The following is a 13,753-nucleotide window of genomic DNA, read 5'->3' as shown; positions in this document are numbered from 1 at the left end:
CCTAACCAAGACGACTGGAGCAGCATTAAGAGAATAACTGACTCTGGGTGGTGAACACGTAATGTGATATACAGATGATGTGTTACAGAATTGTACACCTGACACCTATGTAACTTTACTAACTTTACTAACCCCAATAAACTTTAATTAGAGAGTGAGAGAGAGAGAGAGAGAGAGAGAGAGAGAGAGAGACTAATTGCTCTTTTGAGCAGCTGAAAGCACCCTTGGCAACAACAACAATGAAAATTTATGACCACACCCCAAAGTCACACCTGAAAACGAGGTTTACCAGTACATGGAACAGTTTAGGCGAGCCTATAGCGGGAGAGGGGGCAAAGGTATCTCAAACCCCAAAAGAGAAAGCTTGATTAGCAGGCACCAGACACTTTTCACAGCTATCTAAACATCACCCCTTCTCCTATCCACGTTCCCAACACTTTCATCCCTTCTTCCAACTTGTCTAATCTTTCTTCTTCCAACCCAGGCTTCCACACCACTCTCTTTTCTTCTTAAAGGCAGTTGGAGGAATTCTCTCCATCTCCAGAATTTAGGGAGATGTCCTGAGACATGTAACCTTCTATGGAGTAAATAAAGGCTCTTCATCAGTATCATTGGTGGGTTATGATGGGTACACACATCAAGGAGTACATTTCCTTGGAATTGGATGAGCTTTATTTCCATGTTAAGGGGTAAATAACAGCAGATGAGTTTTCCAAGTGACTGCCAACTCAGTCACAGAATTAGCACATTAAGGAAAGATCCAAAAGATGCCCATAAACTCTGAATAATGAGCACACACGAATATATACATACAGGCACACACACACACACACACACACACACACACACACACACACACACACCTGCACAGCTATAAAGAGCAGCCAGAAAGACACTCCAGAAGCTATGAGCCAATGTCACAGGTCCCAAGACCCACAGTCACCAGCTTGTACAGAGGAAGACTTAATGATCCATTCAGATTTGAGATAAAAATTCCCAATTGCAGTGTTTTGATCTCCCTTCTCTTCAATCTGCAAACTCCAAAGGTGGGTATGCCACCCAGAACACCAACCTCTGTTCTGGCTTAGGCCATAACGGCGGCCTCCTTACCTGTTCGTATGTCTTTCTTTCTCCTATTCCTTATTCCCAGGAACAACTGTCCCTAGCACAACACAGAGAAGTCACTTAGATGATCTGTCACCCAGTTTCTCTCTAGCAAAGGCTTCTGAGAAACCAAAGGCAAAGTCCCACCAGGCCACACTCTGGTGAATGAGAAGCCAAGTTCAGAACTCCAGAATCACAGCTTTAGAAGCTTAATTCCTTTGTTGCATGAAAACGTGACATGGTACCCGAATCAGAACTGATGGAGTACCTAGCTTACCTACATCTAGGTGGGTAGGACCACACAGAGATGAAATGAGAGACTGCAAGGTTATGAGTCAGGCTTATGATTTGGCCAGAGTCAATTGGATTTTTCTAAAGCATTATACAGCAACATATCCCAGCAAAGAACCACACTTGATACTCTAAAATCAGAGTCTCTACAGTGTCCTCCTAGGGCTGTGCTTAAAAAGCACTGACATGGTCTCTTCCCCAACTTACTTCTTCTTTTTATAAATTCTGTGCGAACCACCACCATGTACTTGCACTTGTCACTTTAATCCTCAGGTTTGCAGATTCCTTTTCTGTGACTCCATTTTAAGTCAGCAACTCCTTTCACAGGGTGTAGACTTCTTGTTTCCTCCAAACAAAGAGATCGCGTTTCCAGGACCCTAGAGGCTTCTCCTCCTCTTTTGACTTGAGTACGCATCTTACTTTTGAAGTCTGACACTCTGGCCATACACACACTGGGTTCTTTCTCCCTTCTCAAATGGACGAACTTCCCAAATTTCTCTACACTACCAAGTTTTATGCAATTCCTTGATATTTCCTAGAAGGTACTTATTTATTCAAATGTCAATAAATAAGATCTTATTTATTCAGATCTCAATAAATAAGCCAGCTGTCAGACTTGACAGCTGTCTGAGAAATTCTGGGTACATTTTCCTGTCTATTGCCACCTCACTGTACACCAGCAATTTGTTTCTAGATACAAAAAAATGTGACAGGAAGTGTTCCCAAGCCTGAAGATTTCCTCTGTCTTAAAATCTGAATTCATGCCAATAGAAGGACAACTTCCAAAACCAGAAAAAGGACTTAATATTTTGCAGAGCTAGATATTTAGCCAACACCTGAAATGGAGAGAGGCTGAATTAATGAGTGGGTGTTCTTCTCCTCCACTTTGAACTTGTGTCACAATGAGAATGAGTTTAGACGCCTAAATCCACTTCCTCCAGTTATGCTCTGGGCACCGACATAGTAACAAATAGGTAGAAAGTAATTTTTACTTAGCGCTTCCTGGCTCTGTGTACACCCTGGTTCAGTGCAGTAAATGCTTCCTGCATTAACTAAGTGCTGGAACACAATGTCCTTGAGCCTTTGGACATATTTGCAGACAGTAACGGATCTTTGCAATACACCATAGTAAAGGCTATTCATAGGACTACACAGACCAGTCCTCTAGTGGTCATCTCTCTCCTCCTGCCCCTCTTCTGTAAGCACCATCTACACTCGGCCTCCCCTGCTTGTTCATTGGTGTATTTCCAGCAACCCAGACAAGGCCTGGCTCATAGCAGACATGCAATAAATACTTGTTTGTTGAATCAATTTCTCATGATGTGGAGAAACCACAAAAGTAACTTCTTTCACTCTTTTTCAACCTTGAACCTGCGAGCAGAGTTCTCCCATTCTAACAGAGGCTTTAGTTGGACATCGTGAAGAACGTCATGCCCACACAGGGAAAAAAACCAAAAACCCTGAAAGAAACTGTCAAACCTCATCTGGAAAGAATTTCTCGAGAAGCGATGAAGCACGGCTCTGAGATATATGTGAGGATGGCAGGCACACTGCCCCCAGCCAGCACATCTCATCCGCAGCTGTGCAGATTTAGGAAACTGGGTTTCCACAGTCCTCCAGGGTTGAGAAAGTCTTTACGAGCTGAGTCACACTGACCAAACATAGGAGAATGATTTACAACCAGAGCATCAATTTGTTGAATTACAGAAAGGAATAAAATGGCCAGGAAGACCAGACCACGTGTCTTACAAGGTCTGGAAAACAATATTTAAGATCAGAGGAGCAGCTGGTTAATGTGGAATCAGGGCAAAGGAGTTATGGAATACAATAAAACAGGGCTCTATTCTGCTACCCCACTACACTTGTCAAGCTGCTGCGCTGTTTGTCTTGTATCCCAACACGTCTGTCCTGCTGCGGCCACAAAGCGAGGCCATGCCCATGGTGGGGTTGGGCTTTCCACCACAGAAATGTCATAGGGCTCACTCCTGTCTTCTTCTGGACCTTGCTTTTCTTGATCTGGACTTCAAAAAATTCTAGGCATGTTGAGGACACCAGCGGAATCCCAAGTCGACCACTCTATTATAGTTTCATTTTCTGGATTCCCAACACTGTCTATTTATTTTTGCTCTATTTCTGAGCCTTCAGGTAAAAGTATCTTTAAAAATGGTAGAGTCAAGTCAAGAACAAACTATCAAAAAGCAGTGCTTCAGTGAGGTATCATTTCACACCCATGAGGATGGCTATTATAAAAAGTAAAACAGAATAATAAGTGGTAGCAAGGATGTAGACAAACTGGAACCCTTGTGTGTTGCTGGTGAGAACGTAAAATGGTGCAGCTGCTATGAAAGACAGTACAGCAGTTCCTCAAAAATGTAAACATGGAATACCTCATGTTCCAGCAATTCCACCTCTGGATGTATGCCCCAAAGAATTGAAAGCAGAGTCTCCAATAGACATTTGTACAATAGTGTCTACGGCAGCACTATTGACAGCAGCCAAAAGGTGGAAGGAATCCAAAGGTACATTGGCAGATGAATGGATAAACAAACTGTGGTATGTATGTGCAATGGAATATTATTCAGCCTTAAAAAAGGAGAAAATTCTAATATATGTTCCAACATGGATGAACCTTCAAAACATTATGCTAAGTGAAATAAGTCAGGCATGCAAGGACAAATATTACATGATTCCACTTATATGAGATACCTGGACTATTCAAATTCATAGAGACAGAAAGTAAAATGGTGGTTGCCAAGGGCTGGGAGAAGGAGGGAATGGAGAATTACTGTTTAATGGATACAGAGTTTCAGTTGGTATGATGAAAAAGTTCTGGAGATGGATAGTGGTAATGGTTACACAACAAGGTGAATGTACTTAATGCCACTGAGTCGTACACTTAAAAAAATGATACATTTTATATTATGGATATTTTACCAAAATTGACAAAAGCTCTAAATTTTTTTTAAATAAGAAAATAATAAAAATCAGTACTTCCTGACCAACGTACTTGTGGGGAGGGTAATTGAGAGCTCCCCAAAGCAAAAGATGGTGCTGGCACATCCTGGCACCCCTCCCCATGTGGGTCCTTCTTCCATGGCCAACCTTCAAGGATCCAGCTTTGCTCTTTTCAAGAGCTCGTGGTGGTTCCTGTCCATGTAAAAGGAATACTCACTCTGTCTGGGCGGTAAGGAATCACCTTTTAGAAACCAGGGAGAGCCCTGGACGGCTGGGAGAACATCTGTGCTGAGCCAGCCAGGGTCCTCACACCCTGACTAGTCCTGAAAATACACTGCCTCCCAAACTCTCCTTTTGATAAGCTTCACTTTCTGTTGTCCCTGTCATTAGCTCACTTCCTTGCAGCAGAAATTCATTACAAGTAATCATTCCAAAACGTCCAGAGCCTTCTTGTCGGTTACATTTAGTTAGGTGCTTCCTGATGACAGAGAGGAAGCATCTTAATCTTACAAAACTGGCTCCAGTCTCTGGGGAATGTCTTCTGGAGACCAGCTAGAATCCATAGACCTAGAAAACAAACAGCATTGCTGATATTTTTATTTTGCCAAATAAGGACATTTTTCTAAAACGACTGTCATTAGCAATTATCATTTTGTAGACAAAATGTCATTTGAAGCACCCTCCCAAGTTGGGGAGATAGAATCTCGCAATGCAGGCAGTTGTCTGGAAGAAAAGAGAGTGGCAGTCTGACGTCAATATCGTCATTGTAGGCCGATACTTCCATGTGGGTCTGCATTATCTTGCCTCTGTCCACTGCATTCACACGACAGCTGCCAGAAACGGCATACACATCACTCTCTCTGATAGCAAAGGGAAAGGACTGAAAGGGATGTAGTGAAATTCCCTTCCAGATCTACGACTCTGTAACTTAATAAAATACCAAGTTGCTTTCCACTTCCATCACAGACTCAGTGGTGTGAGTCTATTTGTAAAAATTGTGTGTGTGTGTGTGTTTGTGTGTGTGTGGTGCAATATGGGTAGTGTGTCCCCCAAAAGTCATATGTTGAGGCCTAATCCCCAGTACCTCAGAATATGACTGTATTTGGAAACAGGTCTTTAAAGATGTGATTAAATTAAAATGAGGTCGTTAGGGTGCGCCCTGATCCAATCGGACTGGTGTCGTTATAGGAAGAGGCGATGAGGAACTAGAGAGAGACACCAGGGTCACTTGTGCACAGCAGGACAACCAGGTAAAGAGACAGCAAGAGGACGGTCATATGCAAGCCAAAGAGAGAGCCCTGGAACAGATCTTCACCTTGACCCTCAGAGGAAACCAACTCTGCTCACACCTTGATCTCGGACTTCCAGTCTCCAGAACAATGAGAAAATAAGTTTCTGTTGCTTAAGCCACTTATTCTTTGGTATTTTATTATGACAGCCCTGGGAAACTAATACAGCTGCTGAAATTAATTTTTAAACAACAATGTTCTCTTTAATAAATTAGTTATATAAACTGTCCAAGAAAGTCCATTAAAAATGACTTACTTTATACCAATGACTCTTACTGTAACTAAACAATATATATATATATATATATTTTTTTGAAGGAAAACTTGCTTTCAAAATGCCACTAATCTATTCCAGTATATGCCCCCTTCAGCAAATACATTTATTATAGTCTCATCAACATGTCCTTCAAGGAGAAAGAACACTAGTTTTGAACATGCTAAAATTAGGAAGAGTCAATTCAGCCCCACCAAATATTCTGAACACGATGAGCTTGACTATGAAAGATTTAGTAGAGGTTGAAAAGTCAAAGCCTGTACCCTCAAAGAATTCAGGCTTTTATTTGGAACCATCCTCTCCTCACCTTGAACTTGACACTCTCAAATACACAGACACACACACACACACACACACACACACACACACACACTAAGGAGCAACACAAAAGCCTGATGACATGAAAGGGAGGGCTCATTATGGCATAGGAACCTGGAAGGGGCCCTCCAAGATGGTCCTCTGAGCCCTTCCCACTCTGTTCCACCTGCCAGCCTGGAATGCCCTCTCCCTCTTCGCCAGGTTCCTGCCTACCTGTGAGGGTAGGGCGCAGTCACCATACGGAGACCCGCCCAACTATTCAGCCCACAAGGATTCTGTCCCTTCTTTCAAACTGTGGCACATGGATTACTTGAAACTCTCATTTTAATAAGGAGAGAGTATAAATCAGACTCCCTTAAGGCTCAGACTTTGCTTCTCACTGAACCTTCTCAGAAGTTTACATAGCTGCTATTATAAAACATCACAGCCCGGTGAATTAGTGTTTTAATGATACTAGGGAAACATCCACCCTTTCCATTTTAATTAGTGGAGTTTTTTTGAAACGCTTGGCACAATAAGACTCAGGAGAGTGAGACTGGCAGCCTTTTGGATCACTCAGAGGATGAGTTGGCAAACCAGCCGACTTTGTAGTTACTGCTTATGGTCTCTGTCTCCAAGCAGCACACACTGTTCTTTATAGCCCTGAGTGCAATCATTCTTTTGACAACCAAAAAAAAGGAGAAAAACTGGGAATTTCCACTCCTGTTCTACAGAAAGGGAAATTTAAACCAATGCAGTGATTTATTTGAGAGCCGGAAACAGAGCAGGAAAGCTACACTTTCTAATGATTAGCTTATCCTCCTAGGTCTGGGTTTCTTAAACTAGGGAGTGTGTCTGTTCTAGTTTCGCCACCTCCCCCACCCACTGGCACCTTAGTAGGAGTCCTGCAAACCAGAGCTAGGTAGAGCAAAGGCGGCCAGGCTCCAGGCACCCGGGAGCCTCCTCAGCGTGCATGGAGGAGTCTGCCAGAAGAGAGCCAGACAGGGCCTTGTAAAGCAAGGGGCACAAAGCAGGTTCCCCTGTCTGCTTGCCTGAGACGGAGGACGCCAAACAAACCTCACAGCCTCGAGCATACCTGATACGTCCTCCTGGAGCACCACTTTTAAGAGAAGACTCAGAGGATTAGTTTTATATTAAGTAAGGACAGATATGTTACAGAATAAACTGCAAATATCAAATGAATGTTTAAGATAGTCATACACCTTTTTCTGAAAGCCTTGGCCTCTGCTTCAGACTCCCAGAAATAGACATTAACTCTCTTCTCCTGTGGAGGTAATTTAGTGGAAATTTTAAAGACTTTCTAGTAGGAATATAGGTAGGTTGACATGACAGTTACCAGATCTCCATCTTAAATTTGTTTCTCTCTCTCTCTCTCTCTCTCTCTCTCTCTCTCTCTCTCTCTCTCTTCCACAAGATAGAATTATATTTTCTGGGAAAATCCACACATAGGTTTATAGAAAAACCGGTGACATTTACAACCACACATCCTCACCCATCTCCTAATTTTTCTTGCTACTTTAACAACCAGTCAGTTTTATCACCCAGAGCCAACCTACCAGCAGCCGCTCCCTCAGCCTGTCCCACCTTTGTCTTTAACTGTCGCTTTTACTGTTACCAAGGATATACATCAGGAAAACAAGTGCACCTTTGAAGAGAATCATTATTTGAAGCTTATAAATCATTTTCACTTGAAGGGCTATGAAACTTAATAATGTTCTCTAATCAGGCAAAAATTGCATAGATTTTGGTAACACAAATACAAGTAGTAATTAAACCCAGACATTAACATCCTGAATTTCAGCATTTCATAGATTCGGAATTTGTACTTTTTTACTTCACATTTCAGCAGCACCATAACGGATTGAAGAATGACATTTGCAAAAAAAAAAAAAAAGAAAAGAAAAAAAAGGAAAAGCAAAAAAGCATACTTTCCCTTCTTTCCGATAAGACTAAGCACTTTTCATAGTCCAGTCAAGGAAAAAAATCAGTTTGTACCCTGAAAGAAGCCAAAAATAATATGACAATCCTGTCTAAAAGTTGGTCTCCAAAATAATAAAACCTTGAATAAGTCCCATCAGCCTGGATTCCCTAAGAAAACAAAACAATTTTTCCCCCTGATTGTATGCTATGGGAATGTCTGAAGATAAGTCATGACCTTAGGGAATATGATAATCGTGTGAGAAAGTTTTCAACTAGGAACAACAGACTAACATACACTTGATTTTATGGGGTATTTTCTTTCAAGGAGTGATTGTGTTTTTATCTGATGAGCCTGGCTTCTGAAGCCTGACTCCCTTGCATTCTCATCAAGTCAACGCTTCCTTTCCTTTTCTGAATGTTCCTACCTCTAACTCTTCCTCTGTCTCAAGTACATGTAATATCAAGCAAACGGACTGCTACTCTTTACTATTTCAATCGAATCATATCTAACCCATATACTGAACTAGCACAACTTGTGGGATTTAACCAAATTTTACTTTTCTCTTCTACTGCCCCTTAAAATGCATTCAGTAGATTCATCCTCCCTGTCCTCAGATAAACATTTGAGCAGGTCCCATGATTTTTCTGCTCAAGCATCCCCTTCAAAGTCCCAGAATGAAAATGTGCAGTTTGGAAATAAAAGAACTCCAACCTGGATATAACACTAAACCTCCTGCCCTATGCCAGCTTGTTCCCGCTGCACACTTGTCTCCTGCAGGGGTTGGGAGACAGTTGACTTCTTTTCTCTTTCTCCACCTGATGCCCAACTGCTAAACAGTCTGTCACCCCACCAAGATGAAAGCAAGAGGATGGGTCTGCGTTAATTGTCTTCACAGACTCTATTTATGGGTGCTTTACTGATATTCCTTTTCTTTCAATTGACTGCTCACTCCTAACTTAGCCTTCGGATTTCTGGAAACTATAGCTGCTGGAGTGTCCTCACCGTGGGCCAGCCCTCTCTCCCACATGGTTCTACCTGGTCCTTAGGATATCTGCAGGCATCCTTTTTCCTGACAAACTCTGGGAAAGTGGGGGGCCCTGCTGCCCAGGCCACATGAGTCCCCAATGCAGGAAACACATATACAGCTCAACTTGTGGTCTCACAAAAGACCCCCACCCACACTAGACTTGGGACAAAAGATGTGACAATACATCCCTTAGAAGAAATCTCATTAACAAAGTCTCTGCTCTCAGATGCTTTGTTCTTTATTCTTGAAGTGACCAATGGTTTGGGAGTTATGGAAAAGTTCTCAAATATCTACATTGAAATTTCTTCTCCGTGGTCTGGCACTTTTCTTTGGAATTTCACATAATTTGGATGTGTATCTCAGTCAAAACTTTGACTTAGTACCCTATTTTTTTTATACACACACATAAAATTTCCAATTATTGTTAAAATTCATTTTGCTCTTATGTATCTAATAAAATTGAGGAATTTGAGCATTGAAAGGGGCACTCAGACACAAAAAATTCAACACCTCCTCCTGCAGCACAGAATCCTCACCTCAGTCCTGAAAGAAGGTCACCCCCCTTCAGCTTGATCTGCCTCTAGGAACAAACTTACTTCCTCTTCCTCAGATGTCTGAAGACTGGCCTTATAACTGGCCAAGGTTCCTGTTTGCCAGGTTAAATGCTTCCTGTTCCTCATATGGCCTGGTATTCAGACTCACATCACTCAGATCACCTTCCTCTGGATACCCTGAAGTTGGTCCCTATCCTCTATAAACGGGCCACCCAGAATCAGTCACTGAGTGGACCAAGGCTCCTTTGATCCAAAAGCCACAGGTTGAGGGTAGATAATAGTGATTAAGTGCTCAGGTTCTAATCTTAACTCTACTGCTTATTGGTGACGTAATCTTGGGAAAATTACTTAATCCCTCTGTGCCTCAACCTTTTCATCTGATAAATGGGAATGGTGATAATTGTATTCCCTACTCATGGGGTTGTTACAGGGATTGAGATAAAGTTGTGAAACATGCATAACCATGTCTGGCACATAATGAGCTCCATATAAGTGTCGATGTAAAAAGTCCTGTCCTTATCAGTACCACCCAAGTCTGCTATGGAGAAGCTACTTCACACTATGGTTCATTCAGAACTTGGTGGGCTACCGAAATCCCCAGATTTCTTCTCTCACGTGAAGTGAAGTACTGCTCAGAGAGGCCACTCCATCTTTTACTTTTTAAATTGACTCTTGGAACATAAATGCGGAACTAGACCGTCAAGCCTACTGTGAGCTCAGCATTCCACTATTAGCATTTCTTGTCCAATTAAAATGGGTCTTGTAGAGTATCCTCCCAAATTTTTAGTTGCTATAACTCTGATAAATTGCCCCTCTGTCTTTTTGCTGATGAGGGATACCAAGGAAGACCAGGGACAGAGCCTTGTTGTCTGTCTACTCTTCCCCTGCCTTAGGGACAGTATAAGACTTCATCAGATGCCTCTGCAAAGGAAGGACAGGCTTTAGATTGCCCACGATGGGGAGGGGGTCAGTGACTGAATTCTTTGTAGGTCCCTAACTGTGGAAACTCCGTTTGTAAAATATAAATAACAACAGCCACTAGCTGTGAGGACTCAAAGTACCTAGTCAAGTTGCTATCACACCAAGACATTAAAAGGTCAAAAATAAAGGATTGAGAGATGAATTCTGATTGGCAAACTACCTCAACATCTGGGGGCCTAGAGGAATGGGGAGGAGGAAGGCTACATTTCCCAGAATGTGGTGATGAAATAATTTGCAAGGTAAAAGAAGGTGACCCCCATTGTGAGCAAAGTGGGGTTAGCCTGGAAGGATCAAAGGGGGCAGCCAGGGAGAGGTATGCACGCCCAAGCAGAGGCAGCAGGATTAACAATGCAAAACAACACAGGCACACACACCACAAAACAATACGTAGCCTTGCACATACAATACACTCTGATATTTTCTCTTCCCCTCTATTGATTTAATGTTTTGAAAATGCTGATGCCACTCACTACACGGATATCATTACCCTAATGAGTCATAAACCACATTTGAAAAACAATGGATATGGCATGACCCAATGTACAGACCAGTAGGTCGCTAGCAAAGAGATAAAAAGTTAGTTTGTCACAAATTGTCTTCATAAATTCTTTCTGAGGTGATCCTGAGCTATCTTCTTTAAGAATTTATTTTGGAATGCTGCCTGGATTTAATGTTTCCTTCCTTTGAAGTCTCCTGGCTCTGCTTTCATCTCTCAAGCCTGCTCAAAGGTTATTGTGCACGTGTTCACGCTCCAGGATGCCTGTTACATGGGTCTTGAACAAGACAGCTCAGTGCCAGGCTTCAAGACTCTCTTAAAGGGGTTTGGGCTGGCCTTTCCCTTTTGAAAAGAAAGAAACAGACTAGGAGCAACTCTGTCTTCTGTCACCTGTTAATGTCTTCTGTAAACACTGAATTATGTTGCTGATGAGAACAAAACTCCCTGCTGTGGGCACCCAGCTCCTGGTGGCCTCTTGCCTTCTGCACCTTATCTTTTCAGGCCCGGGCCACTGTCCTTCTGTGTTCTTGATAATGCACCCTATGTGATGCATCTAAGGGACACAAGCCGCACAGTCCTAGTTTCTAGACCACTACTCCCCACTATTAACTGGGGGATTCAGCTGGAAAACTTATTAGCTCAACCTAATTTTCTTCAAGAGTAAACTAGAAATACTACCACTTACCTTTGAGGTTTTCTTAAGAATTAAGTTATATTCGGGAGTTCCCTTCTCTTCCCTGGAGTAGCACGGAAGCTTTTCCCCAAGCTTCCTTTGCTTTCAGAACACCATTGAGTGTTAACGTTGCGGTCAGATTAAATCCAGGGTAATATCAGATTCATCACGTCACCTAAACCGCTGTGGAAACCACAGAGCCTCAAAACAAGTTTCTAATGAGGTGACTCTCTTTGTCTTCCTTAATTAATTGCCCAGAAAGGATGGAGAAGGGAGAAAAGCAAACCCAGTATTTCCCTCTAATCAGTAAAATGACCTGTGGGCAGGCTCCCCAGTGCAAACAAAATGAATTCATTGTCAAGCAGGGTTCATTTTGAGAACCCTGCCACTGCAGGGGCACGAACCCCAGGCCAGAGGACAGTGCATTTCGCCTGGACTGGCAGTGACCCCGCACCTAGGTCTCCCAGGTGCAGGATACAAAGGTGGCAAGCAGGCAGGGAGTGGAAAGTTTCTCACCTTCGGGAGAAGGTGTGACTCGGCCCCTTCTAAGCAGAGAGAAAGAAATACACTTAAACCCCCAAGCGCCGCTGCTTCCAGCCTTTCCCAACGCCCGCCAGCGGGAAACTCACATTACCCGGCTGCTGCGAAGGTTTTAAACTTGGGTGCTTTCCATGGATCCCCCACTCTTACCCTGGGCACCCTCAAACCCCAGTCCTCCCCTCCTCCCACCAAAAACCCCAAACTGAAAACCACCCCAAACCCAATCGAACCCAACTGCCTTCTCCGGAGCCTCACGCACCCCCACACCTCGCACCCCAGCTTTGCGCATCCCTGGGCACCACCTCCCGCCCCTGGTTACCGAATGGTGCGCCCCAGTCCTCCGGCGCCGCTGCTCTGAGGTGCGTGAGCACTGCCGGCGCTGCCTCCTCCAGCCGCCCGGGGCGGACCAGTCGCTCCCGGCGTTGCGGTGCGCTGGGCGGAGACGCGCGCTCCCGACCGGAGGCGGTGCGGGGTGCAGGGGCCGCCTCCCCAGCTCAAGGGCGCCAAGACCAAGAGGAGGTGAGCTTTGTAGAACACTCTTCTGTTAAAGCCGCCCCTCTCTTGTAGTCTGGATAAGCCTCTGTGGCGAGGAAAGGTAACAGGAATCTGAGGATATTCTTTACACTCTTCCACCCTAAACTCTGCAGTGGGCCCCTCAGGCCAACTTTAATTCAGGAGCGAGTGGGGCAGTATGAATGAGATTTATGAAAAATCCTTAGCTTTGGGTTCAAGTTCAGTAAAGTCGGAGCCTCCATCATGAGCTACTTAAGTTACTACCTACATGTCAGTACCTCCTCCTGCTGCCTGGTACATACAGTTATCAACAACAATCAAATGCCCCCCCTAAACAGGACCTCCAAAGGATACGATGGGCCAGGAGTACTTTCAAGGTAGCAGACGTGGCTCACTCCGCGACTCCCAGGAAATATTTATTGAGGCCATAGTCCATGCCAGGCATATCTGGGTGCTAGGGATATGGCCTCCTGGAGCTTATATTCTAGTGAAGAGACAGGCAATAAACATAGGTGAAATATATAGTGAGCGCAATAGCAGTAAGTGCTGTAGAGAAAAATAACTCAGGCAGCGGGTAGAGAATGTGGATGGTGGGGTGAAATTTTAAATCAGGTGGTCAGAGATGGCCTCCCAGTGATGATGGCTTTTGAGTAAAGCACTGAGGATACCCGAGCAAGTCATACCGGTATCTGGGGAGAAAGTGTCCCCTGCCCTGATGTTCTTTATTGGATGGGTCATTTCTTTTACAACTCACAGGCAGTATGATTACCATTTCCATTTCACAGATGAGGAAACTGTAATTTAAAGATGTTGAATG

The 13,753-nt window shown here is 43.6% G+C and overlaps 1 protein-coding gene across 2 annotated transcripts in view; it reads right to left on the bottom strand.

Moving 5' to 3' along the window:
* MRAP2 (melanocortin 2 receptor accessory protein 2) overlaps nt 1-12,921 on the bottom strand; it is a 45,345-nt gene extending 32,424 nt beyond the window's left edge. The window contains exons 1-2 of one of the 2 annotated variants that reach the window (XM_019729514.2): nt 12,743-12,870; nt 11,896-12,066 (exon numbers count right to left, since the gene is read on the bottom strand). The gene's annotated coding sequence lies outside the window, so the exon portion shown is untranslated. Of the gene's footprint in view, nt 1-11,895; nt 12,067-12,742 lie in introns of both variants that reach the window. The other variant, XM_019729518.2, reaches the window with a different exon arrangement.
* Nucleotides 12,922-13,753: the final 832 nt, after the last annotated feature.

Source organism: Rhinolophus sinicus, linkage group LG05, assembly GCF_036562045.2.
Source record: "Rhinolophus sinicus isolate RSC01 linkage group LG05, ASM3656204v1, whole genome shotgun sequence".
NCBI classification, from domain to species: Eukaryota; Metazoa; Chordata; class Mammalia; order Chiroptera; family Rhinolophidae; genus Rhinolophus; species Rhinolophus sinicus.
This window is presented reverse-complemented; position numbering and strand designations above follow the sequence as displayed.